Raw genomic sequence first — 9982 nt, forward strand, 5'->3', positions numbered from 1 at the left:
AGGGGAGGAGTGAGAGGAGAGGCTTGGAGGGAAACGCGCGCGCGGAGAGGAGAGGCGGGGGGCGGGGACAAGGGCGGCGCGAGGCCCGGCCGCGTGACCAAGGGAGCCGGCGGCACGAGGCCGGACCATAACAAACACTGGAAAAGAGCGGGGGTGGCGGCGGAAGGACGGAGGGCAAGAGCTGAGGGGGGGGAAAGAGACCGCCCCTCCGCACGCGAGCCCGCCGACCAGTGAGGAGAAGGAGGAGCGCAATTTTTTTAAAAGGTGGGCGTGGAGGACAGCCGAGGCTCTAAGAGGCGATTGGTTAACTCCCGCGACGGGAGGGGGGGAAAGGGAAGGAGGCGGGGCCCGCGAGCCAACTAGCGAAGAGCGAAAAGGGTGGGCTCGCCTGGGGCGGTGCGGCAGTCAGTCAGTGTGAGGTGGCGCCGGCCGGGGGTTCGGCATGAAGAGGCGGAAGCTGCGGCGACTCGGCGGCCTTCGCGTTGGCAGCAGGGCGGGCGGAGAGGCGGGGCCTGAGAGAGAGAGAGAAAGGAAGGCGGTGGAAAAGCCCGGCTGTCAAAACAAACTCCTGAGGCACCCAGCAAAAGAACACACACACACACACACAGAGACGCACAAACAGAAAGAGACACGGTTCTCTCAGCTCTCTCTCCCGCCCGAGCCCTTCTTTTCACCACCGCCTGGCGACGAAGCTTTCCCCTCACCCAACAGCCGTCCTGCTGTCAGTTTTAAAAGCACTTTCGCGCCACAACAGCCCCGGGGATCAAAAACAGGACCGGGGGAAGCAACCCACCACTCGGGTCCCTCCCAGAGGGAGCCGTGACTCTGAGGAAACTGCGTAGTCTTCTCCCCCCCTTATACAGAGTTGCCCCAACTGAACCCCCCAGGGCCGCAAAACCCTTATGGTTTACACTGGCACCCATCTTTCCGCCAAAAAGCTCAAGAGAAACACCGCTTTCCGTCTTCATGGCTAACAACAACCCTGTGAGGCAGGCCACTGTGAGGCACAGTAGTCCGCCAAAGGGCCCTTGTGCGTTTCCAGGGCCACAGTGGGACCTTGAAAGTGGACCATCCAAGTCTCAGTCCAACTTATAACCATCTGCTTCTTTCACGTGTTCCATTACACCTCACGTGTACCTATCCACCTGAACCGTGTGAAATGCCTCATAAATGCCCTGACAGTCACACAGGCTAAAGAAAGCAGACCCTGTACAAACATACTTCACCTTACCACTATCACCTCTGCAGCCTCACAAGTGCCCCACAACACCACACAATCACAACTCAGACTCCATTACAACCCATAACTCCCAGTGTGATGCAAAACAGATCGTCCCTGCATCCAAGGCAGCTCCAAAACAGGGAAAAAATCAATTCCTTCTCAGAATCCACTCTTTCTGTCTCAAAATTATGTTGCTGTCTTCTAAAACCGATCCTTTGCTCAAAGAACTCCAATACGTGGTTTGCAGTCTGTCTTTAAAAAAAGCAAAAGTGGTAACTCAGGCTGCAGGCTTCTCGGTAGACCCGTTTTGCCCAAAGAACCAGTAAAACAAAACAATACAGGACAGAGGTACATTGAATGCACGTACAGTATAGTGCTTTTTCTTTAATCATCACCCTCCTTCTATCTGTACTCACTGTGGAATCAAGCATCTAATGCCTCACTGCCAGCCTGCCTGCTTATAATGATGGAAGCACTGCCAACTCTGTGCCGATCAACTGTGATCCTAGAACAAGGCGACATGCACTCAGTGGGCTGTGATTTGGGCCAGCAAGCTAGCTTTCAATGTACACAGGAGATCCATGCACACAAACATACAATGGTGCCAAAATGGCGTCAACTACCTCCATGCCCCTCTTATCAAGGAACAGATCTTCACATGGCTGCACAATGTGAATTCCTATTCACAGCAAACCCTTGCTTTGCTGGCACTACACTAAAAATGCAAACACACACACACAGAGTCCCTTAATGTGGATATGTGGGCTATGAGAATTCACATGTGCACCAACAACATAATTTCTCTCCACAGTATCTCTTACCAACCCTTAGTTTTCTTATCATTCATTTCCAGAATTGTAACATCTTTAACCAAACCTTACTGGGTCCCCACAATTTTCCAAATTATTATTCAGAGAGCGTCCTACATTCTCCATGACTACCTAATGAGCCTCTTTGCAATTAAAATCCTTCACTCCCAAACAAAATTCCCCAGGATAGAATCCTGTATTTCGAACACAAATCCCATTATACCGACATTCCACATTGCGCACACGAAGTCGTGTTCATACCACACCAACTAATAAAGTCATGGTCATACTACATTAACCAGTCCAGCCGCACCCTGCTCCTACACATAACAGCACAGTTTGCTATCCTTACTTAAACCAAAAGCGTGTAATCGGCAGTTTTTCTGCTAAATTGATTACATGCAAAGCAAGTTGGTGGTTTTTTTTATTATTATTATCAAGCGATATTGAGTTTCCCTCTGCAGATCGTGCCACTTTGATGCAGGCATTCTCCCCCATGGAAATGGTGAGCAAACGTGATGGGTCTTCTGGCTTGTTTTCTGCCCCTAGGAGTCTGCAGGGTTTTTTATTTATTTATTTTTGCAGACCACCAAATATGTGAAAACAAAACAAAGCCAGAAATGGCAAGCAGGTTTCTTCTGGTTTTGGAAAAAACAACAACACAGGTATTTTGTGTAAAATACTTCACACTGTTGTTGCAACATACTTAAAAAGGACAATCTCAATTCCTGCAGACTTCCAGGAGTAGCAATTGCCCCCCCATCCACCAAAGAAAGTCATTTTTTGATATACGACCTGAACAGGTGATGGGGCAAGAAACCCGAAAGTCTTGGGAGCTGCACGTTGTCCACCCCTGCCCTATGGAAGTATTCCTGGGAGAAGCGAGCCTTCCTGCCCTATGTATCACTGAAACACAACAACCCAGCCCTTTGCCCCTTATGTCGCAGCACTTCACACAATCACAGACACCGATCAGCTGCCAGCCATTCGGGCTTCTATATTGTACATAAGACTGGACTTTCTGTACCTCGCCACGAATTGCCTTAAATGCCGATCACTCATGGAAGGCCAGAAATATTCCTGGACACGGTGGCTCTTCAAATGAAGAAGCTGTCACGAAATGTACAAAACAACGTAAAATGGAAAGTGGGCTCACTTCCCGACAATGTGAAATGAACCGAGTCTCTTCCTTGCCTGTAGGCCAGCAGGATCAGCCTGCCCGGCATTCTCAATTCAGGCCCTGGGATGGGGGGGGATGCCCCCCAATCTCCCGCAGGACCTTTCACACACCCTGTGCCTCAATATTTAGGATGAGGGTGGGGAATCCTTTGACCGTCCAGATGTGTTGTGGCGCAGCTCTCTGTACCACTGCCCACGCTGGGTGGAACCGAGAGGAGTTCTGGAGGGCAAAAAGGCATCTCAGCTTGAGCTAGAAGAACTGACGCATTATTCAAAGGAAAGGCACCAGCCACTATAATCTTGACATAATTTGGACCCTAAAATAAATCCCATCCTTTTTAACCCCTGAGCAACCTGACATGGAAAAAATGTTGTTAACTCTTGAAAGCAAATTACATTTATCCCCATTTTTAAGAAGCTGCACAATGCGAGAGAATGGCAGTCTTTTGAACAGCTCGGAGTTAATTTTGTGATATATGAATGCAATAACATGCAACTTGAGCTCCATTGCAATGAAAGTATATATGCTATCTGACTGCAGATCACTGCCTCTTGGTAACAAATTAGCCAGCTTTTGCACAGCGGGATTAGCTTGCTGGCAAAAGAGTATCATAATTTTTTTTAATGATTATCTTATGAAATTTCTGTTTTTAAGAGTTAATCGTACACTGTGTATATTTAATTTGTATTTGATAATTCCCGTTATTATATAATTCGGCTACTCATTTTTATCCGGTCTGTTGATCATAATAAAAGGACCAACTTGTGCTCATCCAAAACAACCCAGTCATATCATGACCCTATGTTTACATCCTTTCTTGTTCAAAGAATAAAACCCAAAATTAATCTTGGCTCTTTAGAGAGGAAGGTCATGGTAAGATGCAATAAAATCTCTCTCCCCGATGGGAGGGGAGTAAGTCAGACTATTTCACTTTTTCTCTAAAATTCCTCCATATTACATGCTCATAATTCTGCACATCTGTATTGCTCCAGTTATATTGAACATACTTGCAAATGACATCCACCACCACTGGATTTTTCAGCTTGTATTTATTTATTGAGACTTTGTATTTTGTCTACATATACACATGTATCTTTAAAACTATACAAGTCAACATTTTGTCTTGGGCTTTCCCCAATAACTCTTCCTCTTTCGTGAATATCTACAGGCGCTCTATACTCCTTTTCTCTTCCTTCCGAAACCTCCCCAGCCTTCCCCGTCACTGGAGGCAAGGGTTCCCTGCTGCCAGAGAACAATCACAGGGGGAAACTTTCCGCAATTAATTACTGAAATGTTTGCACAAGCCGAGCTTCTCATGAAACATGCAATGAAATGGCTAAGTATTACCCCGGCCGACCAAGTAGCCTGGAAATCGCCAGTAAGATCACCACCACTATCACACAGACTACCCTTGCCTTAATATTTCCATATATTTTTCCATAAAAAAACCTTCCCCACAACCTTCCTCCCCCCCATGCTTAGCTAATGCACTGCCTTCCAAAGCAATCCAAAGGAGAGAAAAAAGTCTCCACCTAACTCATGTCAGGAGCCCCAAGCATGTTAGTGGGCAAAACATCCCTCTGTTCTCCCAGCTGGAGACACACCACAACTGCTTGGCCGCTGGACAGTCACATCCTACATGTGTGCTGACCACATCAGTGCTAATCATTTAACTCTCCCCCCCCAGCATCATCACTGTCGAGCTCCCAGCTGTCAACACCCTCTAACCGCACACATGCACCCAGCTGTCGTTTACCCCCACCCCACCCCACCCACAAACCTCCACCCTGCTATTACAGGGCTTCGTATGTCACGAACAACGCGTGGAAATGAGCGACACAAACAAACAAGACGAGGATGGCTAGAGACCGAGAAAGGACCGGTCGGCTGCCCTTTTCTGAGCTGCGTGTACAAGGGAATTTTCAGCAAGGGGCGGGCTGCCTCGCAGGGCAGGCAGGAAGAGAAGCTCTTACCAGCTCAAAGGCCCTCTTCGACAGATTAATGAAAGTTGTCGGTGCCTTGCTTTCCTCTGTCCTGGGGTTTGACCGAAAAAGCCAGAAAAAAACCCCAGCATCCTCTGCCTACTCCTACAGCAGCCAGCTCCTTACAGATAGAATCTCCCCTTATTTCCCCACACTGCGGGGGGCGGAAACTTCTCATTCTGCTGTTTGGCTGCTACAGCCTTTTAAAAGTTTCTCAGTAAGGTCCTTTACAGAATCCTTTCACTCACAGGATAAACAAGCTCTATACGTAGCTGCAATATGGGACCAGGAATACTGGCCAACTGACAGGGCTGGCGTAAACTCGGGTAAGAATTATAAGCATGGACAGTCGAGGGCAGCGCACAAAAAGCTAAGGAAGATTATTTTTAAAAATCCAAAAGAAAGGGTGGAAGCAAAGAGTGCCAAGCAAGGGGACTTTATGCTCCCTTCCTCTCCTCCCCCCCAAACCCTCCCCACACCCTCCCTTGGTTTGGGAGCTGACCAGAGATGGCCACTACGCATTCCAAAGTGTTTCTTAAAAAAAAGAGGAAAAGACAAAAAGAAAGGGCCAAGCCTGAGTCATTAAAAGCGCCAGGGCCCCCACTTGAAATATTTGGCTCCCTGATGGGCAGCAAAGCCCCCCCCAAAAAAATACACACGCCTATCCAAGCTGTGGGCTACCTAAGGACGGCCAAGCCCTTTGGGTACCCCAAGCCCTTTGGGTACCCCAAGGCGGAATAGGGGACCCCCTCTTTCCTGGCCTCCCGATGAAAACAAACCAACCAACAAGAGTCACAGATGAAGGAAGTCAGGTCAGCTTCCCCCCCCCCCCAAGGTACCTGGCACTAGCTCAGGGTGGGACCGGCTTTGGTCCTGATTGGGGGGGGGATTCTAAGTTTGCAATATAAAAGGGAACCTCGTAGGGGGCTGGTGCAGAGTGGTGTGCTGTGGGGGTTCCTCGTAGAGGACTCCAGAAGCAAGATATCCGAGAGGGGGGCAATCGGGGAGTCGGGGGGGGCGCATGTTGTTGTCCCTGGAGCCCAGAGGTGCTCCTTCCATCCGGGAGGAGGAGGGATCGAAGGAGGGCAGCAGCCAGCCTGCCTGCCTGCCTGCCTGCCTGCCTTCCGCCCCTCCTCCTGAGCCTCCTCCTCCTCCTCCTCCTCTGTTTACCTCAAGTTTGAATTTTATCTGCGCAACATTAGCTGGAATGCGGACATCGGCGGGGCGCAAAGCCGCACGCGCTCCCCGGGCGCAGCCGGAGCGGGACTGCCGGGGCTCCCGCGGGGCCAACGGGGCGGACGGGGGGGGGGAAACACCCGCCGGCCACGCCGCCTCCGCACCCGGCGACCCGGTGCCACCCTTAAAGAGGGGGGGGGGGAAGAGAAAATGACCCGATCGCCTTTTGCAAAACAAACAAACAAATATAAAGTCCCACCGAAAAAAAGCGCAAAGCCCACCTTGGGCTCGCCCTCCTTCTTCCCAAGGATCTCCCCCCCCGCCCACTTCCAACTCTCCAGAAGAAGCGGACCCAACGAAAGGGGCACCAGCAGAAAAGGCGAGGAGGGGAGGGGGGGTGCCAGGACACACCGGCTGTTCTCCCCCCCCCCCCTTTTCGCGGACTGGCAGAAGCGACGCACTTCGAGGGTGCCCCCGTGGAGAGCCCGGTCCCCGAGCGCGGATCAGCATCTCTCTTTCTCTCTGCCCTTCGGCTTGCCAACTCTCTCTCTTCCCCCCCACGCCCGCCCCTTTCCCGAGCTCCCACCCCCCTCCACCGACCCCCCCCAGCCCCATAGACAAACTTACCTCCGTGCTCCCGGGGGGGGGCTCTTCTTCTCCCCCAAAGCGGTGGGGCGAGGAACCAGAGAGAAAAAAAGAGCGAGGGAGGTCGCCCCACTTGGCGGCGGATCTTCTCCAAACCAAAATATACCCCCCCCCAAAAAAACAACAACTCTGGTCTTCCTTACGATCATCCTCATCCGCACCTTCCAGGAAACCTGCTTTTTTTTCTTTCGCCAACCCAACCCAACCCACCACCGGCGCAAACGTCCAGCCTGGAGCTCGGGAAAGGATCGGGAGCAGGTGCCATTCCCACGCCGCGCAAAGTTCCTCTCGGTCTCGGAGCAGAAGCCTGGCAAAAGGGGGTTGGGGGGGCGCTCGGAGTTGGGGGGGTCTCCCCGCCGCACCCCCTTGCAGCAACGCTCCCTCGCCCAGGTGAAGTCCCCCCAATCCGTGCCGATCCTCCAGGCGCATCCGAGAAGTTTGCTGCGCGCCCTTGGCTGCGCGCCCATCCTCCTTCTCCTCCTCCGGGTTCGAGTCCCTCACCGCCGCCACCTCCTCCGCCGCCGGCCGACCTCCGCTTCCCGTCCGCGGCGCCCGGCTGCTGCGCTCCTGCGCTCCGGCGATGCTTTTCCCTCCGCGCAATGTTGTTTCATTATATCGTGGCCATCATGTGACGCCGAGAGGCCTCGCTATGGAAACTTAGGGGACTCCCACGTGACTCTGCCGCAGCCGCCGCCGCCGCCGCCGCAGCAGCAGCATCGGCAAGGACGAGCCAAAAGAGAGAGAGAGAGAGAGAGAGAGAGAGAGAGAGAGAGAGATCAGCCTTCCTCCCCCCCCCAAAAAACCACACAGCATCATCGTCGCCTAACACAGGACCCCCTTCGCCTTTACCATCCCCAGCTCCAAGAGCGCAAAAGGATGGAGGGATGGAGAGAGAGAAAGGGGGGGGGAAGCCCCAGAAGCAAAAAGAATCAAGTCGAGCAGACAGCTGTCTATCCAAAAAAAGTGGCGGGGGAGGGAAGAGAGGGAGGAGGGAGGGAGGGCAGGAAGGAGATGAGAAGCAGCATCTCTCCCATCGCGATCCCCCCTACCTCCCCAGCGGTTTCGGAGGGGGTGGGAAGCGGGTGCGAGACAAGCACGGGTGGGGGGGCTTTTCCTGAGCCGAAGAGAGGGGATCGCCTTCTCTCGCCCTGGAGTTTTGTGCGTAGGGGCTCCATCAAGCACGGGCGGATTTCTTTTGAAGCAGCCTCGGAGCGCTCGGTGGAAAGGATGCTTTTCGCGCAGAAAAGACACGCAGCTTGGCTCTTCTTCTGCGGCTCTCGTCGAGCCGGCCGGGCTGGCTGACGTTAGCACACACACACACACAAGACACCCCCGAAAAGAGACCAAAGTAAACCCCTTTCAAAGTAAACCCCTTTTTTAATACGTAAAAGGTGGTTTGTTTGTTTTTTTCCCAACCCAACCGATGAGACCAAGAAAGTCGCAGAGTTGATTAAAAAGAGGATCGCATCTCACAGCCGGTAGCTTTGTTCCCCTGCCAGCGCATCAAGGCAAGAAACGGGGGTGCCTTCTGTCCTTGCTCCAGCTTGCTTCATTCCAGGGCTGGCAAAGCAGAATTGACGAGGGAGGGGGTACCAACACAGTTGTCAGGCTTTGAATGTCTTCAATGGGCAGCAAAAAACAACAACAACAACAGCTTTTTATTCTCTGTTCTTGCCAAGAAAGGACTTTGGATTGTTGTCTTGTAGGTTAGATTAGAAAGTTCTGGATACTTTTATGCATAGGTTAAAGTTGCCTACAAATAAGTACAGTGTTAACTATGATTCATAATCATATATTTGCAGGTCCCATTTATTTCAACTGGAGAGGTTTGAGCCCCTACTATAAATGGGAAAACAACTGATGATGAATTGTTTGGCTGTAGCATGTGCGTGATGTTGCGTTTATCTCTGCATTGCATACTTTCAGTATGATTCTAAATATGTATACCTGGAGATGACTTCCGTTAATTGGGGTAGGATTTCCTGTAAGTTTGATTAGGACTCCAGAGTAATTGCAGTAAGAGCAATGGCTGAAGAGAAAGATGGTTGTTGTGGGTTTTTCGGGCTCTTTGGCCATGTTCTGAAGATTGTTCTTCCTGATGTTTTGCCAGTCTCTGTGGCTGGCATCTTCAGAGGACTGGAGTAGGAGCTCTGTCCATGCTCTATTGCTGTTTTGAAGCACCTCTGTGTGGTCCAAATTAATGGCTTCAACTTCAGGCCATAAACCGGGGGGGGGGATTCTTTCCCATCCTAAGAAAACCATGGGCATCTCTGATGGCAGTCTTGGTCTAATGTTCGTACCATGGGAATAACAATGTACTTCACAGAAGTAATGTTAGGACTCATTAGATGAGCTATTTCCCCTTTCTATACCTAATTCTAAAGAAATACTTGACTTTAAAGCTAAACAAACAGCCAGGAGTTCATTATTCAAATTATTTGAAAATATTTCCATATGAGACTGCCTCAAGCAGGGATCCATTAGTATTTCCTGCAGACTATGTGAAGCATATTAAAGTAGGGCTATAAAAATAATCATATGCCGTCAAGTCAATTCTGACTTATGGCCACCCTTTCCGGTGTTTTCTAGGGAGCGAATCCTCAGAAACGGAGCCCCTTGCAATTCTGTGACTTGCCCAAGACTCTTCTCCCAGGAAGCCCAGTGGGGGAATCGAACTCACAACCTCTGGCTCCACCTAAACCAGATCCTTAAACCAATGAGCTATCCAGCCAGCTAAGTAGAGCTATAAAAAGGTAAAGGTAAAGCTTCCCCTTGACATTTAATCCAATCATGCCTGACTCTAGGGGGCAGTGCTCATCTCCGTTTCCAACCCACAGGGCTAGCGTTTGTCCGCAGACAATCCTCCGTGGTCACGTGTCCAGCGTGACTAGACACGGAACTATAATGGCTACTCATTACATATTTGTTCTTAGAAAATATTAGCAATGATCTTCATTAAACTCCAAAA

The sequence above is a fragment of the Pogona vitticeps genome, chromosome 5, assembly GCF_051106095.1.
Source record: "Pogona vitticeps strain Pit_001003342236 chromosome 5, PviZW2.1, whole genome shotgun sequence".
Lineage (NCBI taxonomy): Eukaryota > Metazoa > Chordata > Lepidosauria > Squamata > Agamidae > Pogona > Pogona vitticeps.